This window comes from Arachis ipaensis, chromosome B08 (assembly GCF_000816755.2).
Source record: "Arachis ipaensis cultivar K30076 chromosome B08, Araip1.1, whole genome shotgun sequence".
Lineage (NCBI taxonomy): Eukaryota > Viridiplantae > Streptophyta > Magnoliopsida > Fabales > Fabaceae > Arachis > Arachis ipaensis.
In genome coordinates this window covers 53377214-53400140 of record NC_029792.2, presented here as the reverse complement: position 1 = coordinate 53400140, position 22927 = coordinate 53377214, and the positions used below count along the sequence as shown (strand labels likewise).

At 41.1% G+C, this 22927-nt stretch overlaps 1 long non-coding RNA gene across 1 annotated transcript in view; it reads left to right on the top strand.

Moving 5' to 3' along the window:
* The window catches only part of LOC110265906, a 27016-nt gene continuing 4955 nt past the window's right edge, over positions 867–22927 (top strand). Inside the window, exons 1-2 of the long non-coding RNA XR_002352453.1 lie at positions 867–878; positions 7877–7884. This is a non-coding gene — a long non-coding RNA (uncharacterized LOC110265906). The remainder of the gene's footprint in view (positions 879–7876; positions 7885–22927) is intronic.

Sequence of the window (22927 nt, the reverse complement as noted above, 5' to 3'; positions counted from 1 at the left end):
GGATAGAATGTCTCTGGTAGTGTGAACTTAGTTGCTGTTGTGAAGCCTTTAATTAATAAGTATCTCTTGAAAAGGAAGAAAAGTAAGAAGGATAAAGAAAAGAAAAAGCCAAGAGTTGGCAACAAAAATGAAAGAAACAAGTACTAAGGCTAGACACCAATAGCTTGGAACTTAGGATATATGCCTGTGGTGCTTGTTGTACTAGGATCTGCTTGGACAATTAGGTTCTGAGGAGTCTTTTAAAACTTAGCAACTTGGTTTAACTAATCTGGGATTACCAACCGAAATTCCAATATCAAGAGCAACCTAGCTACAAAGTATTTAGTAACCCAAAGAGGTGCTGGGCATCAATGTTCCTAAGAGGAAATGTGAGCCAAGTGTTTGTAGTGAAAAAGTGTTGAGAAAATTTGAGCCAAAAGGCTGCTACAACACTTGACATTGAGCTAGCATTAAGAAATAAGTTTCTGAAGCAAAAGAAAGAAGGAAAAATATAACAGGGAATAATAAAAGAATAAGGCATTATAGCAGCAACTCTAGCTAATCCTCAAAGAGACATTTCACATTTGAAAGCTGATAATAATTGGGCTGCATTTTGTCTGCATAAAACCCCATGAAACAATTTCAATTATCTACTAAACAAGGACATATATGCCTCTCTGTTTCATTTCATTTCTTCTCATGTTTTAGTGCTTGTTTGGAGACAAGCAAGATTTAAGTCTGGTGTTATGATGACAAGTCATCTTATGCTAGTTTCACAAGCATTTTTCATTTGTTTCATTAGGTTTTATACACTTTCTTGCACAATAAGTAAGTGGTTGGAAGGGAATTTCATGATTAATTTGATTCAATCAAACATCATGTATTTTATACAAAATCATGTGATTTATACAAGAATTAAGTGATTATTATGAATGATGCAAATTCTTGTGATTTTGGTAGGACTTTGATTGCTTGTTTGGTTGATTTTAGGAGAGAAAATGAAGAAAAGGAGAAGCACTGCAGTATAATGTTGCGTTCAAATAAAGAGCGCCACGCTTAGTAGCGACGCCCACGCGTACGGGACACTTACGCTTCAGGCAACAAAACTTAAAGATCCACGCGTATGCGGGCATGACGTGTACGCATGGGTGTGTTTGGCGCTCGTTTTCAAAGAGAGCGCTACGTTAAATTACTCAGCATTTTCGGCCGATTGAAATTTGGAGGCAAAGTTCTGCAATCCACGCGCACGCGTGCATGATGCGCACGCGTCGATGGAGCACCTGGACAAAGCACGCTCATGCGTGGCTGGCGCTAAAGCATGAATTGGAGATTTAGCCACCCACGCGCACGCGCAGAGGACGCGCACGCGTGGGCAGCGCTCACTAACCCAACGTAGCGCTCACTAAGTTAACGCTGCTGAAGGCGCGTATGCGTGATCATGGCGCGCAAGCGTATTTGGAGCTGAAGACTGATAGGACGCGTATGCATACATGACGCGTACACGTGGATGGGCGAAATGCACAAAAGGACGCGCACGCGTCAGGGACGCGCACGCATGGAAAATGAACGCTGCGCTCACTTTGAGAACGCAACATTCCACTGGGAGCTACAACCAAGTGACATTTTGATCCACTTCATGCAAGGCCAGAAAGCCCACTCCAAGTACTGGAAGTCATAATTAGAAAGTGTATAAATAGCTAGGAGTTTGATTTCATTAGGGGGTTCTCTTTTAGTTTTTATTTTAGAATTTTAGAATTGAAATCAGATATGAGTTTTCTTTTCTGTTTCACTTTCTCTCTTCTGCAACCTTCACTTTTCTGTTTTGGATTTTGACTTCAGATTCAAGAATTCTTCTGAATTTCTTCATCTTGGAAGTTCTCTTTCATTTTGCCTTTGATAGTTTTATGAATTGAAGATCTGATCATAGTTTACTTCCTTGTTTTACCTTCTTCTGCAAATTCTTTTCTGTTTTGTTAAGAGAGCAATTGAGATCTGAAGCTTCTTTCTGTTTTGTTGCACTTGTCAATTTCCATTTTAGGATTTATTCTTCTTCAATTCTTCTGAAATTTTACTTTTCTGTTTCTGATTAGAATTCTGTCATCTGAGAGTCCTTTAGTTTATTGCATTTTACATTTTCCAGTTCTCTTTTGATTCCCATTACCCAAATCCTTTTATTCTTCATGCAATTTAATTTTCCTCTGCAATTTAAATTCAGCAATTTAAATTCCTTACACTTTAAGTTTCAGTCATTTACTTTTCTTGCAATTTAAGTTTCAGCTCTTTTAATTTCTTGCACTTTAAGTTTCTGCAATTTACACTTTCTGTAATTCAAGATTCTGCAATTTCCTATTCTGCACTTTAGTTTCCTTGCAATTGCTCTTTTATTAATCGAATTTTAACCCAAGTCATCAAATATTCGCTTAACTAAATTCATCACCATACTAAAGTTTCTCAATCCATCAATCCCTGTGGGATCGACCTCACTCTTGTGAGTTATTACTACTTGATGCGACCCAGTATACTTGCCGGTGAGTTTGTGTGGAATCGTTTTTACCTCATCAGTAGACAATGCATTTGGGCTCTAGAATCTAGCATTTTTGACCACGTTGGTTTGCCAATGTTGCCTCCAACATTGCACACCGACGCCAGCGACCCTGTCACCTTCAAAGGAGCATAACTTGAGTTGTAGATGTCTAATTGAGGTAATTCCAATTGGTTTAGAAAGATGACATTCAGAGCTTTGCCACCATATATAATACACTATAGTGGGCATGAAATTGGCAACATTGACAAGAGGACAAACTAACGGCTTGATGTGCAATTTCCCCTAATGTTTTGCTTGCTGGAAATTGAAAAAAAGATAATCCATGCGTACGTGACGTGCATGTGTGGATGTGCCAACGTTGGATGGAGTGTTTGTAGTCCAATGCTAAGGCCAATGTGCACGAGGAGAAGGCAAAATCTGGAATTGGAAATTTTCGCATCCACGCGCACGCGTAGCTTACGCGCACGCGTGGATGCGTATTTTGGACCCAAATGCGCAAATGCGCAAAGCACGCGTACGCGTGGGTAGAAGAATGTTGGCACTTGAACATTGAGTCAAACGCCAATGATAGCAACCAAAACCCATTTTTCCAAAGGGACGTTTGACTCAATGTTTGCCAAAAAACGTGGACTTAAACGTTGATATCTGAATTGCACAATTGACACCTCTCTCTTCTCAGCTGCATTAGGAGCCAATCCACAATCAAGGCCAAGACCCACATCTAAGTACTTGAAGATCCAATTGAAGATGGGAAGAGGGATATAAATAGAAGAATTGTTGAAGATTGAAAGGAGCTTTGGGAGGCCCTGAGCGGGGGCTCAGGGAGTTCAATTCCCTGATTTCATTTTTCTGCACTTTTCTTCTGTATTTTTCTTTCTTTGTAATTTGAATTGAGCTAGGAACAACTAAACCTCTTTCATTGGATTAGGGAGCTCTATTGTAATTCAATGGATCAATAGTAGTTTTCATCTTCTTCTTATTTCTTTTCTCTTGATTTTTGTTAGAAAGCTTTCGATCATAATTCAATTGGATAGTTGTCTTAACAGAGAAGCTATCCATAATTGGAATTCTTTGGATCTTTGAGAGAGGGATCAAGAATTCATGCTAGAATTGCTTTCTTACATTGGATTAGATTGGGGGTTGGATGGATATTGTGACATTTAATCCTACCAATACTTTGATCTATGAATTTGTGTGGTATAATCAGTGACCGAACTTCAACTCTTCCCATGAGCAATTAAATCAAGACATTGGGCAATTGTTCATGATTAGAGAGATTGGTGAGCCAAGACATTGGGATCTAATCATCTAAGATTTCCAAGCAATGTCAATGAATGCATTGATTGAGGAAGAGATGAAAATGATTTGATCCGGAGAGTTTAATATCTCCTAAAACCCAATGAATCCCCTACTCTGATCTTACCCATTCTCATTACATTCTGTTCTTTAATTTCATGCTAACTCCCCATTCCCATTTAATTTCATACAATTTAAGCTTCGATCATTTAATTTCTCGCACTTTAATTTTTGTCATTTAATTTCTTGCAATTTACGTTTCCCGCCAAATTTACATTTTGCAATCTCAATTCAATTCTGATTTCGCTCAACTAGAACAATTCTCCAATTAACATTGATGAACCAACCAATCCCTGTGGGATTTGACCTCACTCTACAGTGAGTTTTTACTTGACAACAATTCGGTGCACTTGCCGGTAGAAAATTGTTGAGAGAGTTTTCGAGTGAATCAGTCCCTTTGTGGTTTCCTCTATACCTTGGGACTCCTTGGTTCGTTGCCTTTTTCAAGGTAATACAACTTTTTGTTTCTTAGATTGTGCTTTATTGACGTCGACCTTTGACGTGGCGGAAATTGGCGAGTTAAGAAATTATTATAAGAGATACGTTGCAAGTATAGTTATTAACCAACTAAAAATCCGCTTATCAATTTAGAAGGGTTGTCACAAAATTAGAATTAAAATACTGAGAGTATGTATCCCAGGTCGTCTCCTAACGAGTTGTAGAAAGATGTGCTATTTTATTAATCAGATGTTTTCTAAAATGGTTTGAGTTGATAAACAGGAAGCCCTATCCTTGATGGAGTTCTCCCAAGATAAAAGTGATAATTGAAGGTTGTCTGCTCAGTTATCATTTACCAGATAAAGGAAAGTTAAGCAAGTTGGAAGTCAGTTTCTATTCACAAGTTCTAATCCTCTCCATTCGGAAGGACTAGTGTCAGTGACTAGAGGGCGACCCAACGCTAAACCCAACTATAATTTTACTCTTGAGCATTCCAACTCAAGGTCCTCCTTTCAACCAATTCCCAATCAAGTTATGGAACTACTCGCTCATTATGAATGCAAACTTTGCAAAATAAGAAAGGGAAATAAAGAAAGACATGATAAATAATAATCAAAAGGATCAATTAAAATAAAAATAGTTGTATTAATAAATTCTAAAACTAATCCAACAATAACTCTGAATAAATTAAGGATATGAAAGAGTAAGTGAGAAGTAAGGAAACAAACTAGAATGATGAAGTCTTGACGGAGGTAATAACTCTTCTTAATATCCCAATCCAAAAAGCAATAAAATCAAAATCCTAAGAACTATGAACGTGTAGAGAGATAACCTAGAAGAGGAGTAAAATCAGATCTCAAACTAAGATTATGCGGAATGAATGTTGTTTTTGGTCTCTGCATGTTCCCTGGCCCTAATATGCTTTTCTGGGCCGAGAACTGGGTCAAAACAGGGCCCAAAATTGCCCCCAGCAAATTCTGTAGATTCTGCAGATCGCGCACGTCACGCGATCGCGTCATCCAGGCGTTCGCATCATCCAGCGTTTTGCCTTGCCACGCGTGCGCATCGTCCACGCATCCGCGTCACTTGTGCAGTTTCCAATCCATGCGTTCGCGTCAGGCATGCGAGCGCATCACTGCAATTTCCTCTATTTTGCACGGTCGCGTGAGCCATGCGTCCGCATCACTTCTCGCTTGTCATCTCCTCCATTTGTTGTGTTCCTTCCATTTTTGCAAGCCTCCTTTCCAATCTCAAAGTCATTCATGCCCTATAAAGCCTGAAACACTTAACACACAGATCACGGGATCGAATGGAATAAAGGAGAATTAAAATACATAATTAAAAGTCTCTAGGAAGCAAGTTTTCAACCATGGAGTAATTTTAGGAAGGAATTGTAAATACATGCTAATTTAATGAATAAGTGGGTAAAGATTTGATAAAACCACACAATTAAACACAATATAAACCGTAAAATAATGGTTTATCAACCTCCCCACACTTAGATATTAGCATGTCCTCATGCTTAGTTGAAGGAGATAAAATGAATGAGTAGGAATATGTAAAACTCATGCAATGCAATGCAACCTATATATGTGAATGCAACTATATGATTCTTGTTCACTTGGTCAAAAATAAATAAGCTCTTCAAGACAATCACAAATCAAATCCCACTAATTCAATTCTTATACAGTAACAACAGATAAAAATGCAAGAAGGTAGCTCATGAAAGTAGGGAACATAGAATTTATGCATTGAACCCTCACTGATGATGTATGTACACTCTAGTCTCTCTAGTGTATAGGGTAATCACTCTATCCTTCTCTAATCATGCTTTCTAATTCTTGTTCTTCTCCTAACTAATCAACAACATTTAATATACCAATGCAAACATCATGAGGTCTTTTCAAGGTTGTAATGGGGCCAAGGTAAGGGGTAAGGGTACATATATGGCTAAGTAAGCTTATAAATTGAATCTTTAATTAACCCAAGCTTTCACCTAACACACATATATATTCTATATAACTTAAATTTCAGACCTAGCTACCCAGAATTTCCCTTTCACCTTCCTTACTCATGTATCAACTTTTATTTTAATTTGATCATATATGCATTGATCCTTGAATTTTAACTTAGCATTGGGGTAATTTATCCCCTTATTTATTTATTGAATATTTTTTGAAATTTTTTTTTAAATAAACACAACTTATCAATGCACATAGATTTTTAATTTTTCTTTTACAGTTTCACATGAGTAAGTACCCAAATTCCCATTATATTATCATGACACATTCCCTTATTATCTTTTATTCCCACAATCTTCCCATACTCAATTAACACACAATTATATCTCAAGCTAACCAAAGATTCAATTGGGATATATAATTATTTTTCCGCTTAAGGCTAGTGATGTGGTAAAATAAAGAACAAATGGGATTTAAAGGTTCAAAGTGGCTAACAAAGGTAACTTAAGGGGTAGGCTTAATTTGGATAAGTGAGCTAAACAAATAATGGCCTCAATCATATGCAAGCATATAAATATATTAAACATTGGACATATAGGATGAAACAAAATATAGATTACAATCATAGAGAAGTAAACACACAAGAAAAAAATATTTATGGTTAAATAATGTAACCATGTATTTAGGCTCAAAGTCTCACAGGTTGTGTGTTCTTTAGCTCAAAAATCATGTTCCAAATACAACTTCAAGCAAATTTAACATAAAAGTTTTGATTAAAATTAGTAAAATTGTTCTAAAAATAGGGTCTTAAAAGAAACTTATTATCTTTTTCAATCAAGTAGAACATGCATGCAACTAACCTATTACTATGCAATTTATCCTATTCTACAAAAGAAGAACTAACTAAATATTCTATTTTATTGGTGTTAGGGAAGAGAAATTACCTCCGGAAGTCAGGTACTGACCGACCTCCCCACACTTAAGGCTTTGCACCGTCCTCGGTGCCATCTGTCAGGAACAAAGGTTGGCTGGGAGCAGTATCTCCACAGTCGGGACCGTCATGGCTCCCTGTGCTGGTAAACGAAGTGGAGTCCGGGGTGTCTGAGTCTCTGTATTTTCCTTTAAGTAGCTCCTTGAGGTATGTGAATCGGCGCTTGTTACGGCGCTCTTTTAGCTTTGCTTTGTGTTCCTGCCGATCCAACCTTTTGAGTATCTGATGGAGCAGTTGATTTGTTGTAGGTGCTTGTGGTGTTGAAGGAGGAATGTCTTCAGCCGGTTCAGTAGGCTGGCTTGTAGTGGCTGCTGGAGGTCTGATATATTTCCCGTTAGGGACGTACTGATCATCCCGTGGGAGCATGGCTTTGGCGTCTCCAGCTCTATAGGAGACTCCGGTTGCTGAGATGAGATCTGAAACCAAGGCGGGAAAAGGTAAGTTACCCGCAATTTGTACGTGGCATGGCATTCCGGATGTGTCTTGGTAGGTTTAGAGGTTGGTCTGTGAGGATGCACCATAGTAGAACGGCCGTGTCTGCAGTGAAGGAGGACTCGTGAGTGCTCAGAAAGACGTAATGGGACATAATCTGTGCCCATACGCGAGCCTCCAAGGTAAGTGCGGAAGCCGATATTCCCTTAGGTCGGGAACGATGGTATCCGTAGATCCATCTGCTGCCAGGTAGTGCGATAACTCTGAGAACAGCATCCCAGTCAAATTGGTATGTCTGGCGCTTGAGTGAGGCTTCTTGAAATGCGTCCAGTCCTTCTGGAGTAGGGGGGAGATCTAAAGCTCGCTGAATGGCCTCTTCTGTAATGGGGACTTATTTCTGACGGACAGAGACAGACTGCAGGTTTGGCAGGTGGAAATTAGAGTAGAACTCGACTACCCAGGAAAGATTATCCTACTGTGGCTATCTCTGTAGGAAACCCCATTGTATTCGTTCAATTTGTGGCTCAACAAATTCAGCAATACGGGTCGGGAGGATAAGAAGGTATTCGTTGTTGTAACTCCTTTCTGCCAGTATGGGAAACATCTGCTCACAGTAGCGATTGGTAAATCGTGCAGTGTCCTTTGCTGGGAAGGCTTTCTCTTTTTCATCAACCTTTATAATCCTCTTAATTCTTTTTGTTGAGGGCTTAACTGCAGTTGAAGATGGCTCTGCCACTAAAGCTCGTTTGGTTCCTCTCCTTGCTGTTGATTTGGGAGTAGCTTTCTCCTTACCTTTCTTGGTGGCCATCCTAAAAGAAAGAAAAGAGAAAGTATGTAAAAATGACAAGGGTAAGAGCAAGGAAGAGAACGGGGAAGGTGGTAATCATTGCACATTAAAAGATGAATGATGTAAGCACATGGTCATGACTACATGTGGAAAATCATCAATAAAAATATAGCAAGTGCATATGGGGACAAGTAAATGCAAGGTGTTTATTAGCATGCAGGCAAAGGCATGAGTAGCATAGATCAAGCATTCAATGTCCAAGTTAGATTACCAAGCCTTTCAAACTAATAACCTGTTTGTAATATCGATTATATTCAAATAATAAAATAAAAGAAGGGTTTTTGTGAAAAGCAAGCATTTTAGAGGAGTAGGATAAAAGATATCAAAAAATAGTGCACAATGCCATACAGGCATTTTCACAAACACATAGCATGCATGGTGAATAAGCTATTAAAAGTATTGAATTGAACATGCAAGCAACCCTTAAAAATTAATATATAATTGTCAAACAAGTCCATAACAATCCACAAGAAAATCATAAGGAATAATAATGACCCTAATAAATTTCCAACACCAATTAAAAGAAAAAGAAAGAAAAAGAAAACTTGGATAATGCAAGTAAAAAGAAAAAGAAAAGAAGAAGAAAACATAAAAATAAAAAGAAGAATAGAAAATTAAGGAGGGAGAAGAAAAGAAAAACGTTGTTAATGGTGGTGAGAGAGAGAGAAAGTAGAAAGTGGGAAAAAAGGAAGAAGGAAGAAAAAGGGAAGAAAGAAATAAGGAGGTAAAAGAAAAAATAGGATTTGGGGCCGGGGAGAAAGATAAGATATTTTGGCAGATTAGGATAGGCTGTGCGGCACAAGCGACGCAGACGCGTGGGGTACACGTTCACGCGGATGGCGCTTATATGAATCGACGCGGTCGCGTCGGTCACGCGGACGCGTGACTCGTTTTGTGCTACTGGAGCGAGGGCAGCCTCACGCTCGCACAACTCTCTGTTCGAAACTCATTGTTGCCAAATTCCAGGATGACGCGGTCGCGTGGTGGATGCGATCCCGTGGGTGGCCAATATTGGAATACGGCACGGACGTGTGGGGTACACGTTCGCATGGTGAGGCTTGTGCGCCTAGCACCAGTCCAGCACAACTTTCGGCCGTGCACCCTTTCTTACGTCGATTTTCAGGTCACGCATCCGCGTGGGTGACGCGGACGCGTGGGAGCTATTATTCCCACATGACGCGGATGCGTCAGTGACGCGGTCGCGTGGGGTGAATTGTGCCAAAGGCACACCTCCAGCCACGCTCCCGCGTGACTTTCTGTTCAATTTATTTTTCTTTCTTACTCACCTGTGACGCGGGCGCGTCGGCAACACTATCGCGTCGCGTGCCCCCATTTTGTTTTTTTTTATATGCAATATGCAAATGAAGATGTAAACTATAGGCACTAGTACTGAGAAGAGTTAATGAGAAAGGAAATAAAGAAATAAAAGAAAGAAATGATCATACCACGGTGGGTTGTCTCCCACCCAGCACTTTGCTTTAACGTCCTTAAGTTGGACGCTCCACTAGCTCAGTCTTCTGCTGTGGGTGGATCCTCCAAGAGGAAGATCTCTAGCTCCTTGATTTTTATCACCTTCTCACCATGATATAGCTTTAAGCGATGTCCATTGACTTTGATGAATTTAGAGCTTGAGGGATGACTCAGGTGAAAAACTCTGTATGGCTCGGCCTTCTCTACTCTATATGGACCTTCCCATCTTGATCTCAACTTGCCTGGCATGAGCCTCAGTCTAGATTTGTAAAGGAGGACAAAGTCCCCAGGTTTGAACTCTCTCCTCTTGATGTGCTTATCATGCACAGTCTTCATCTTTTCCTTGTACAGCCTTGAGTCATAAGCTTCTAGGCGTAGGCTCTCTAATTCTTGCAGTTGCAACTTTCTCTCAGTTCCGGCTTTTTCAAATTCCATATTGCACTCCTTTACTGCCCAAAAGGCTTTGTGCTCTCCCTCAACTGGAAGGTAACAGGATTTTCCGTAAACTAAGCGGAAGGGACTCATCCCAATGGGTGTCTTGTATGCTGTTCTGTATGCCCAGAGTGCATCTTGTATCCTGGTGCTCCAGTCTCTTCTATTAGGTTTGACTATCTTCTACAATATACTCTTTATTTCTCTGTTAGATACCTCAGCTTGCCCATTAGTCTCAGGATGGTAGGCTGTTGCCACTTTATGAACTATCCCATGCTTCTTCAGTAATCCTATTAGTCTTCTGTTACAGAAATGGGTGCCTTGATCGCTCATGATTGCTCGTGGTGATCCAAAGCGACAAATAATGTGTTTTCTAACAAAGGAAACAACAGTGTTAGCATCATCAGTGTGGATAGGAATTGCTTCCACCTATTTAGAAATGTAATCTACACCTAACAATATATAAAAATAACCATTAGAATTTGGAAATAGACCCATGAAGTCAATGCCCCAAACATAAAAAATTTCACAGAAAAGCATAGTCTGTTGAGGCATCTCATCCCTCTTGGATATATTACCAAACCTTTGGCATGGAGAACAAGATTTACAAAATTCAGCAGCATCTTTAAAAAGGGTAGGCCACCAGAATCCACAGTCTAAAATTTTTCTAGCTGTTCTTTGAGGGCCAAAATGTCCTCCACACTCAGATGAGTGGCAGGCCTCTAAAATGGATTGGGATTCTGATTGAGGCACACACCATCTAATTACCTGGTCAGTGCCACATCTCCATAAATATGGGTCATCCCATATATAATATTTGGAGGAAAAGTGCGGCTAACTAGATAATTAGCTACAGGTGCATACCAAGGGACTACTTCAGATACTGCTTGTAAGTTGTCGAATGGGAAATTGTCATTTATAGGAGTGGAGGTATCCTTAATGTGCTCAAGGCGACTCAAGTGGTCTGCCACTAGATTCTGGTTACCACTCCTATCCTTAATTTCTAAATCAAAATCTTGTAGTAGCAGTATCCAACGTATAAGCCTTGGTTTGGACTCCTTTTTAGCTAATAAATACTTTAGAGCTGCGTGGTCTGACTACACTACTACTTTAGTACCAAGTAAATAGGCTCGGAATTTATCCAGAGCAAAAACAATAACAAGAAGCTCTTTCTCAGTAGTAGTGTAATTAGACTGAGCAGTGTCTAAAGTCTTAGACGCATAAGCAATTACAAAAGGATCCTTACCTTCACGCTGAGCCAGTGCTGCTCCTACTGCATGATTGGAAGCATCGCACATGATTTCAAATGGCTGGCTCCAGTCTGGTCCTCTAACAATTGGAGCTTGAGTCAGGGCGATCTTTAGCTTATCAAACGCTTGTTTGCAATCCTTACTGAACTCGAACTCGATATCTTTCTGCAGTAGTCCGTATAAGGGTAGTGCTACCTTACTAAACTCCTTAATGAATCTCCAGTAAAAACCTGCATGGCCAAGGAACGAACGGACTTCCCTCACAGAGGAGGGGTAAGATAAACTAGAAATAAAATCCACCTTTGTTGGATCTATAGAAATGCCAGTATTAGATACATGTCCTAGTACAATCCCTTGTTTTACCATAAAGTGACATTTTTCAAAATTCAATACAAGGTTTGTACTGACACATCTATCTAATACTCTAGATAAACTATCCAATCAAAGGCTAAATGAATCACCATAAACACTAAAATCATCCATAAAAACCTCTATACAGTTCTCAATAAGGTCAGAGAAAAGACTCATCATGCACCTTTGGAAAGTAGCTGGTGCATTGCATATGCCAAAGGGCATTCTTTTATAAGCATAAGTGCCAAAAGGACATATAAAAGTAGTCTTTTCCTGATCTTCAAGAGCTATATGGATTTGAAAATATCCTGTATAACCATCTAGAAAGCAATAAAGGGATTTACCTGACAGGCGATCAAGCATCTGATCAATGAATGGCAAGGGGTAATGATCCTTGCGAGTGGCTTAGTTGAGACGCCTATAGTCAATGCAAACTCTCCATGAATTCTGCACTCTAGTTGTTAGAAGCTCTCCATGCTCATTTCTTACTGTTTTGATTCCAGAATTATTGGGTACCACTTGTACTGGACTAACGCATTCGCTATCTGAGATGGGGTAAATAATGTCTGCTTCAAGTAACCTAGTCACTTCTTTCTTGACAACTTCTAAGATGGTGGGATTCAATCTTCTTTGAGGTTGATGGACAGGCCTTTTTCCCTCTTCTAGGAATACTCTGTGCTCACAAACTTGAGGGTTGATGCCTACTATGTCTGCCAGGCTCCATCCAATTGCTTTCTTGTGTTTCCTCAGCACACTGAGTAGCTGTTCTTCTTGTTAGGAAGTGAATTCCCTTGCAATGATAACTGGAAACTTCTGCTTGTCCTCAAGGTAAGCATACTTGAGGTATGGAGGGAGGGGCTTTAATTCTAATTTCTGCTCATGGCCAGGCTCTGGGTCATCCGGAGTTGGTAATAAGGGCAAAGTGCCCTCATTGTCCTCTGAAAGTGTCCCCACACTTGGACCTTGTCCTGTGTACTTCTCTTCTAATTTTTCCTGGTGAACTTCAGCCACAGTTTCATCTATGATGTCACACTGGAAGATAGAAAGATCATCTGGAGGGTGCTCCATAGCTCCATGTAAACTGAATTTCACTATTCTGCCATCTATTTCAAAAGAATAAGTTCCAGAAAATGCGTCCAGCTTGAACTTTGAAGTCTTCAGGAATGGTCTTCCAAGCAGGATTGATGATGGCCTTCCTGAGTCATTAGGGGGCATTTCCAGGATATAGAAGTCAAATGGAAATGTGAGCCCCTTAATGCTCACTAATACATCTTCAGCAATTTCAACCACTATAATAATGCTTTTATCTACTAACACAAAACGAGCTGCCGACCTTTTTAAGGGAGGGAGCCTCAAAGTATCATATATAGACAAAGGCATTATACTTACACATGCTCCTAAATCACACATGCAGTCAGAAAATATCACACCTCCAATAATACAGTTAACCATGCATGGACCTGGATCTCTACACTTTTCAGGTATACCTCCCATTAAAGCAAATATAGAACTACCTAAAGGAATAGTTTCTAATTCATTAATTTTGTCTTTATGTATACATAAATCTTTTAGAAACTTTGCGTATTTAGGTACCTGTTGAATAACATCAAAAAGGGGAACAGTTACCTCAACCTTTTTGAATATTTCTACCATTTTGGGATCAAGTTCCATCTACTTCCTGGGCTTCCTTGCAATTTGTGGAAATGGAATAGGGAGGGCATTTTCTGCAGTGTCTGCATCCTTTGGTGCTTCCTTCTGTGGTTGAGCTTCTTCTGCTTCACCCATATCTTGTGCGTCCTTTTCCTCTTCAGCATCCTTTACTTCCACCACCTCTTCAGCTGAGGCGTGTTCTGATGGGATTGGCTCCTCCTAATTCTTCTCTTGAAATGTGGTTCCGGATCTTAGGATGATGGCATTGATGCCACCCTTTGGATTGGGTAAGGGTTGAGAGGGAATCCCACTAGAGCTTGCAGGTTGAGTATTTGAAGTATTGGGTGATGCCAGCTGAGAGATGACAGCTTGTATAGCGGATGCTAGGCCATTAAGTGAACTTTCCATGTTCCTTTGTCCTTGTGCAATGGATTGAAGCGCTTCATCACTCGGAGAGGAATTTGATTGAGTGATCTGCGGAACTTGTTGTTGGTTGTGCTGTGCTGCTTGGGATTGCCTCAGGTGAGGTGCTCTGTAAGGCTGGTTCTGGTTCTGCTGCCTGTTGTCGTTATTATTCCACCTCTGATATCCTTGATTATCTCTGCCTCCTCTGTTATTGTTGTCCCTCCAACTCTGGTTAGAATTATCCCTCCAACCTTGGTTGGAATTGTCTTGCCATCCATGGTTGTAGCTGCCACCTTGATTGTATCCTTGGTTGGGGCGGTCATAGAAGTTATGAGTGGCTGCCACAGTGTTGTCTTCCTGCTAGAGCTGTGGACATTCATCAGTATAATGGCTATAATCAGCACAGATCCCGCACACTCTCTGTGGGACTAATTGTTGGCTTTGTTGCGCTTGTTGTTGATTCAACTGCATCTGCTTCAATAAGTTGGTCATTTCACATATACTCTGAGTCAGAGCAGTAGTTTCTTTGCTAGAAGATACCTCTGCAACAGCTTTTGACCGGCCTTATTTCTGCCTATAATTCCTAGTAGATTCAGCCAAGTCGCTGATCAATTGCCATGCCTCATCAGTGGTCTTGTACTTTTTCATAGACCCATTGCTAGCACTTTCCAATATGGTCTTATCTTGGGGCCTCATGCCCTGTGTGACGTAGCCGAGCAACACTATCTTGTCAATCATGTGGTGGGGGCATGCTTCCAGAAGGTTGTTGAAGCGCTCCCAGTATTCATAGAGAGTCTCAGACTCCTCTTGAACAATCATGGAAATGTCTTTCCTCAGTTTGTCAGTAACTTCAGCTGGAAAAATTTTTTCCAAAAATTCTCTTCTAAGCGTATCCCAGTCAGAAACAGTTGCTGCGGTTTAAGTGTAGTACCACTCTCTCGCCTTTCCCTCAAGAGAGAATGGGAAGGCTTTTAACAGAATAGAAGTTTCATCTGCACCATCAAGCCTGATAGTAGAACAGGCTGCTTGGAAATCCCTAAGGTGCCTGATAGGCTCTTGAGCAGGTAAGCCATGAAACTTAGGCATCAAGTTGAGCAGTGCAGTCTTTATTTCAAAATCTGTAGCCACTGTTGGGTGATGCGCTTGAAACGGTTGCATTGTAAAATTAGGGGCTCCAGCCTCCTGGATAGTAACTCTTCTAGGTGCTGCCATGTCACCTGCACGTAAATCAACTGAATCAGTAGAAAAAGAGCTTGTTTATTCCTTACGTGACATTTCAGATTCTCCCTCAGGGAGGACTAACGGACGCCGAGCTTGCTTTATACGTGAAATAGTTCTTTCAATCTTTGGATCAAATACTGGCAAGCTTGGATCAGGAAGTGAACGCGTCATTTAATGAAAGAAACATGCAGCTCATAGTAGCAAAATAAAATAAAATTCAAATAAATAAATTCCAATCAATAACTTAGCACTCTATTGTAACTCCCCGGCAACGGCGCCAAAAATTGACGTGGCGGAAATTGGCGAGTTAAGAAATTATTATAAGAGATACGTTGCAAGTATAGTTCTTAACCAACTAAAAATCTGCTTATCAATTTAGAACGGTTGTCACAAAATTAGAATTAAAATACTGGGAGTATGCATCCCAAGTTGTCTCCCAACGAGTTGCAGAAAGATGTGCTATTTTATTAATCAGATGTTCTCTAAAATGGTTTGAGTTGATAAACAGGAAATTAAATCAGAGAATTTATGTAAATTAAATAAAAACCTTGACCGGGAGTATATTAGTTGGAAACCCTATCCTTGATGGAGTTCTCCCATGATAAAAGTGATAATTGAAGGTTGCCTGCTCAGTTATCTTTTACAAGATAAAGGAAAGTTAAGCAAGTTGGAAGTCAGTTTCTATTCACAAGTTCTAATCCTCTCCCTTGGGAAGGACTAGTGTCAGTGACTAGAGGGCGACCCAACACTAAACCCAACTATAATTTTACTCTTGAGCATTCCAACTCAAGGTCCTCCTTTCAACCAACTCCCAATCAAGTTATGGAACTACTCGCTCATTATGAATGCAAACTTCGCAAAATAAGAAAGGGAAATAAAGAAAGACATGATAAATAATAATCAAAAAGATCAATTAAAATAAAAATAGTTCTTGTATTAATAAATTCTAAAAATAATCCAACAGTAACTCTGAATAAATTAAGGATATGAAAGAGTAAGTGACAAGTAAGGAAACAAACTAGAATGATGAAGTCTTGACGGAGGTAATAACTCTTCTTAATATCCCAATCCAAAAAGCAATAAAATCGAAATCCTAAGAACTATGAATGTGTAGAGAGAAAACCTAGAAGAGGAGTAAAATTAGATCTCAAACTAAAATTATGCGAAATGAATGTTGTTTTTGGTCTCTGCAAGTTCCCTGGCTCTAATCTGCTTTTTTGGGCCGAGAACTGGGTCAAAACAGGGCCCAAAATTACCCCTAGCGAATTCTGCAGATTTTGCAGATCGCGCACGTCACGCGATCGTGTCATCCAGGCGTTCGCATCATCCAGCGTTTTGCCTTGCCACACGTGCGTGTCGTCCACGCATTCGCGTCACTTGTGCAGTTTCCAATCCATGCGTTCGCGTCAGGCATGCGAGCGCGTCACTGCAATTTCCTCTATTTTGCGCGGTCGCGTGAGCCATGCATCCGCGTCACTTCTCGCTGGTCATCTCCTCCATTTCTTGTGTTACTTCCATTTTTGCAAGCCTCATTTCCAATGTCCAAGTCATTCAGGCCCTATAAAGCTTGAAACACTTAACACACAGATCATGGCATTGAATGGAATAAAGGAGAATTAAAATACATAATTAAAAGTCTCTAGTAAGCAAGTTTTCAACCATGGAGTAATTTTGTGAAGGAATTGTAAATACATGCTAATTTAATGAATAAATGGGTAAAGATTTGATAAAACCACACAATTAAACACACTATAAACCGTAAAATAATGGTTTATCAACCTTTATGGCTCCATTGTCCGGGCTTTTTAGCCGGTTCTCGACAACTTTTTATAGGTAGTGTTCTTACATAGAACCTTTTCTTTGTAGTTTGTTGGGACAACTTTCTAGCTCCATCTTGAGATCGTGCTCTTGCTTTAAGTAACATTCCTTTTAGGGCTTTGTACCTTTTTAACTGACCACTTCGGGCCCTGGTTTTTTAACCTTTCTTTGGCCTTTGCGAGATATTTTTGTCGCTTTTCAGTGATCCTTTCATTGGTCCGACTCCTCTGTCGGGCCTTCTTGAGTTATTTTTAGTAATCCCATTTCTAGTTAGACCTCGTCATGTCACTTTTTCTGGGTTACTTTTTATAACTACTTGCATTAACTTGAGCTTATATCGCTTCACCTTGCCGACCTCTCTTAATCGGGCGATAAATTTTGTATTTTATGAACGTAAATTAATGCGTCTTGGTAGGAACATTTTTAGGGAATCGATAGCTTTCATTCAAATAATAATCAAATAAAAAATAAATAAAAAGTGTGTACATGGGAGTGCTTACCCTTCTAGGTCGGGCAGTTTTTTAGATCTCGGTGTGGCGCCTCATTAAAAAACCTATATAGGAAAAAGAGTGCACCTTGGCCTGAGATCTTTCTATAACTATAGTACCTTCTTAGGTTACAGGTGTGCCATGATCTTGGTAATTCCCGCCCTTCGAGGTCGACCACCCTGTAGTAACCCTTTCCTTATACTTCTGTAACTCGGTATGGTCCTTTCTAGTTTGCTGCTAGCTTCCCTTCTCCTGATCGACCTGCTCCAATATCATTTCGGATTAAGATGAGGTCGTTGGAGGTGAAGCTTTGTTGGATTACCTTTTGATTATATCTTAAAGCCATTCGATGCTTTAGAGCTTCCTCTCTAATCCAGAATCTTTCTCGGACCTCTGGAAGTATGTCGAGCTCTTCTTGTGCTTGGGAGTTGGTGTTGTCATTGTAGAGCGTCACTCTAGGGGATCCTTCCTCTATCTCTACAGGGATCATTTCCTCCATTCCGTAAGCAAGTCAGAAAGGTGATTCCCCGGTTGTGGAGTGTGGTGTTGTCTGGTATGCCCATAGGACTTGCGGGAGCTCTTCGGCCCAAGCTCCCTTAGCATCCTGTAGTCTCCATTTTAGTCCGGCCAGTATGTCTTTATTGGCGGCTTCTGCCTATCCGTTGGCTTGTGGGTATTCTACAGAGGTGAACTGGTGCTTGATTTTCAAATCGGCTACCAGGTTTCTGAAGCCCGTGTCGGTGAACTGAGTGCCATTGTCTGTGGTGATGGAGCATGGGACCCCAAACCTTGTGACAATGTTTCTGTACAGGAACTTCCGGCTTCTTTGGGCAGTGGCAATGGCTAAAGGTTCAACCTTGATCTACTTTGTAAAATAGTCTATTCCTACAACGAGGAACTTAACTTGCCCTGATCCCTGAGGAAATGGTCCGAGGAGGTCGAGTCCCTACTTTGCGAATGGCCAGGGTGAAGTAACGTAGATGAATTCTTCGGGCGGAGCTATATGAAAGTTGGCGTGCTTTTGACTTGGAGAGCATGTCTTGACAAATTCTGTTGCTTCTTTTGTAAGGTCGGCCAGTAAAAATCAGCTCGGAGTACCTTTTTAGAAAGAGCTCGCGCCCCAAGATGATTGCTGCACATGCCATTGTGAACTTCTTCTATGACTTCTCTTGTAGCGGAGGTCGGGACACATTTTAAGAGGGGTGTAGAGATTCCTCTCCTATATAGGACGTCGTGTATTATGGTGTAGTACTATACTTCTCGTACTAGCCTTTTTGCCTCTTTTTTATCTACTGTGAGTGTCTCGGATTTGAGGTAGCTGATTATGGGAGTCATCCACCCTTGGTTTTGGCCTGATACGGTTAGGACCTTCTCTTCCTTGGAAGTTGACGGATTTTGTAGTGTTTCTTGGATGAGGCTTCTATTATTGCCCTCGGGTTTGGTGCTTACTAGTTTTGAAAGTGCATCAGCTCGGGCATTTTATTCCCGAGGTATATGTCGGATCTCGTATCCTATGAATTTTTTAAGCTGTTATCTGGTCTTGTCTAGGTATTTCTTCATGGTGGGATCCTTGGCCTGATAGCTCCCTTCTAGGAGACTATTTGTGAATCGCTGAATATGGTGAGCTTTTGAGCTCAAACATCTTTAGCTAGCTTCAAACCAGCTAATAGGGCCTCATACTCAGCTTGGTTGTTTGAGGTAGGGAACTCGAACCTTAAAGAGAGTTCGAGTTGAGTTTTCTGGTCACTTTCCAGGATGACACCTGCGCCACTTCCAGCTTTATTTGATGAGCCGTCAACATAGAAGTTCCAATTAGTGGGGGTGCCTGGGGTGTTGGTGTACTCTGCGACGAAGTCAGCCAGGTATTGCGACTTGATAGCTGTCCGAGCTTCGTACTTAAGGTCAAATTCAGATAACTCCACCACCCATTGTAGGATTCTTCCAGCTAAATCGGTTTTTTGTAGGATACCTTTTATGGGTTGGTTGGTTCGTATTGTGATGGTGTGGGCTTGAAAGTATGGTCGGAGTCGTCTGGTGGTGAGTATTAGGGCGTAGGCAAACTTTTCTATCTTTTGGTAGTTTAGTTCAGCCCCTTATAAAGCCTTACGTATAAAGTAGATGGGCTGTTGTCCATTCTCATCCTCCCTGACCAGGGCTGAGGCTATTGCCCAATTTTCCACGGTTAGGTAAAGGATCAATTCCTCTCCTTGCTGAGGTCAAGTTAGGATAGGTGGCTGTCCTAGAAATGTCTTGAAGTCTTGGAAGGCTTGCTCACATTCTGGTGTCCGTTCAAAACTCTTTCCTTTCCTTAATGTTCCATATAAAGAAAGAGATCTCAGGGTCGATCCAGCTAAGAATCTAGTTAGAGCTGCCAGTTTTCTGTTGAGCTGCTGTACCTCCATGATAGAGGTAGGGTTTTTCATGCTGAGTATGGCCTGATATTTATCTGGGTTTGCTTCAATTCCTCTCTGGGTGAGCATGAAGCCCAAGACTTTATCAGCTTCTACCGCGATAGTGTACTTTGTGGGATTTAGTCTCATCCCGTGCTTTCTTATGGTGTCGAATACTTCAGCTAAGTCAGGTAATAGCGCTTCTTCTCTTTGTGTCTTTACCAACATGTCATCCACGTAGACCTCCATCAGCTTTCCAATATGGTTGGCAAAAACTTTGTTCATCAACCTCTGGTATGTAGCCCCTGCGTTCTTGAGTCGAAAGGGCATGACTACGTAGCAGTAGTTTATTCTTGGGGTTAGGAACGAGGTCTTTTGTTGGTCAGGCTGATACATCGGAATTTGGTTGTACCCCGAGTAAGCGTCCATAAAGGAAAGGTACTTGTATCCCAATGAAGTGTCGACTAGAGTATCTATATTCGGGACGGGTAGGGATCTTTTGGGCAGGCTTTGTTGAGGTCGGTGTAATCAGTGCACATCCGCCATTTTCCATTTGTCTTTTTGACCAGTACAACATTGGCCAACCATAATGGGTACTTTATCTCCCTTATGAACCCTGCCTCTAACAAGGCCTGCACCTGTTCCTCTATAGCCTGTGATCTTTTCGGGCCGAGCTTCCTGCGTTTCTGTTGTAGTGGCCGAGATCCAGGGTATACTTCCAGTTTATGGCACATTAGTCCAAGATCGATCCCGGACATGTCTGCGGCCTTCCAAGCGAATAGGTCAGAAGTCTCCCTTAGGAACTTTGTTAGCAATTCTTTTAAGTCTCCTCTTAAGTTCGCCCCTATGTTTGTTATTTTCTCTTAGGTATCTCCGATCTAAACTTCTTCGGTCTCGCCTTCTGGTTGAGGACGAAGTTCTTCGCGAGTTCGAGTTCCCCCAAGTTCAATAGTGTTGGTTTCTTTTCCTCTGGGGTCACCTTTAAGGTTCAGACTTTTGTTGTAACAGCGTCGCGCGAGTTTTTAGTCTCCCTTTATGGTGGCGATCCCTTCTGGCGTTGGGAACTTCATGCATAGGTGCGGAGTGGAGACTACTGCGCTGAGCTGATTCAGCATTGTCCGACCTATGAGGGCAATGTAGGTGGAGCTCACGTCGACTACAATGTAGTCTATACTTAGCGTTTTAGACCGTGTTCATTTTCCGAAGGTCGTGTGCAGCGAGATGTATCCAAGTGGTTGGATTGGAGTGTCTCTGAGCCCGAATAGACTATTAGGGTATGCTCTGAGCTTATTTTCCTGTAGGCTGAGCTTGTCGAAGGCGGATTTGAAAAGGATATCCGCCGAGCTTCCTTGGTCTACCAATGTTCGGTGTATATTGGCATTAGCAAATATGATGGTAATGACCACAGGGTCATCATGCCCCGGTATGATGATGTGGCGTCTTCTTGAGTGAAGGTGATGGTGGGAAGGTCGGACGACTTATCCCCTTCTCCGACATGGTATATCTCTTTAAGGTGTCTTTTGCGGGATGACTTGGAGATCCCTCCTCCTGCGAATCCTCTATTTATCATGTGAATATGTCTCTCAGGGGTATGAGAGGGCGTTCAGCTCGTCCACCCTCTTCGTCCCTTCTCTTTTTTGGCTCGTCTGCTCTATGGGCTAAGAACCGATCTAATTTTCCTTCTTGTGCCATTTTTTCTATGACATTTTTCAGTAGTATGCCCGTAGATCCGGTGGTATTCACAATACACTATCCGACTTCCTCCTCTCTTGTGTTTAATCAGGCAAGGGGGCAGTATCTTCTCAGTGTTGCATATCTCTCGGTAAATATCTACAAGGGACACCCAAAGAGGGGTGTAGTTGTGGTACTTCCTGGGTTTCTCAGTAGGTTGGTCTTCCTTTTTCCTGGACTTTTTATCCTTGTCCCGAGGTGGGTAGGGGAGTCCGGTCTTTGAGGCTTCTCCTAGTCGGGAATTCACCTCCATATTGATGCACTTTTCCGCCCGTTCTTGTACCTCGTTCAGAGATGTTAGGTGTTTTTTGGATATGGAGGGACTAAAGGGTCCTTCCCGTAGTCCGTTGATGAGTCCCATAATTGCTGCTACTGTTGGAAGATTCTATATATCAAGGAATACTTTATTGAATCTTTCCATGTAACTACGGAGGCTTTCCTGATCTCCTTGTTTAATCCCTAGCAAGCTTGGAGTGTGCTTGGTTTTGTCCTTCAGTATGGAGAATCTAGCTAGGAACTTCTTGGCGAGGTCATCGAAGCTTGCAATCGAGCTTGGCGGTAAGTGATGGGATATTTTTGTGGAAGAAACAAATTTCTCCAAAACACCCAAATCTAACCGGCAAGTGCACCGGGTCGCATCAAGTAATAATAACTCACGGGAGTGAGGTCGATCCCACAGGGATTGAAGGATTGAGCAATTTTAGTTTAGTGGTTGATTTAGTCAAGCGAATCAAGATTTGGTTGAGAGATCTGTGATTTGCAGAATTTAAATTGCATAGAAAGTAAAGGAAATGGGTGAATTACATGAAATTAAAGAGAACTGGAATTTAAAGTGCTGAATGTTAAAGAGCAAGGAATTAAATGGCAGAAACTTAGAACGCAAGAAATGTAAATTGCAGAATCTTAAAGTACAAGAAATGTAAATGGCTTGAATTGTAAAGGGAATTGGGAGTTGGATTTGCAGAAATTAAACAAGGAAAAGTAAATTGCAACAAACAGAGAAGTAAAGGATGTCTTGAATCGAACCGGATCTTAAAAACAGAATTGTAAATGAGCATGAAAACAGTAAACAGGGAATGAGAAATGGGAAATCCGGATCTCAGAACCCAAGAGACTAGAAAACCAAGTCTAGATCTCAATGCCTTCCTAGATCCAACAAGAACAATTGCAAA